Source organism: Trichechus manatus, unplaced genomic scaffold (genome assembly GCF_000243295.1).
Source record: "Trichechus manatus latirostris isolate Lorelei unplaced genomic scaffold, TriManLat1.0 scaffold00161, whole genome shotgun sequence".
NCBI lineage: Eukaryota > Metazoa > Chordata > Mammalia > Sirenia > Trichechidae > Trichechus > Trichechus manatus.
In genome coordinates this window covers 3,473,934-3,474,627 of record NW_004444097.1, presented here as the reverse complement: position 1 = coordinate 3,474,627, position 694 = coordinate 3,473,934, and positions in this window count along the sequence as shown.

The window sequence follows — 694 nt, the reverse complement described above, 5'->3', positions numbered from 1 at the left end:
TCCCTTTAGTATTTCTCATAATTTTGGTTTGGTTTTGAAAATTCCCTAAACTTCTGTTTATCTGGAAATGTCCTAATTTCATCATCATGTTTGAGAGATAGTTTTGCTGGATATATAATTCTTGGCTGGCAATTTTTTTCCTTCAAGGCTTTGTATATGTCATCTCATTGCCTTCTTGCCTGCATGGCTTTTGCTGAGTAGTCCAAGCTTAGTCTTATTGACTCTCCTTTGTAGATGACTTTTAGTTTATCCCTAGCTGCTCTTAAAATTCTCTTTGTCTTTGGTTTTGGCAAGTTTGATTATAATAGGTCTTGGTGACTTTCTTTTGGGATCTACCTTATGTGGGGTTCGATGAGCATCTTCTCATCTTTCACAATATCAGGGAAGTTTCCTCCCAACAAATCTTAAACAATTCCCTCTGTATTTTCTGTTGTCACCCCCCAGTTCTGAAACTCCAGTCACTTGTAGGTTATTCTTCTTGATAGAGTCCCACATAATTCTTAGGGTTTCTTCCTTTTTTTCAAAATTTTTTATCTGATTTTTCCTCAAATAAGTTGATGTCAAGTGCTTTATCTTCAATCTCACTAATTCTGACTTCCATTGCCTCAGTTCTGCTCCTATGACTTTCTATTGAGTTGTCTAATTCTGAAATTTTATTGTTAATCTTCTGGATTTCTGATTGCTGTCTCTCTAT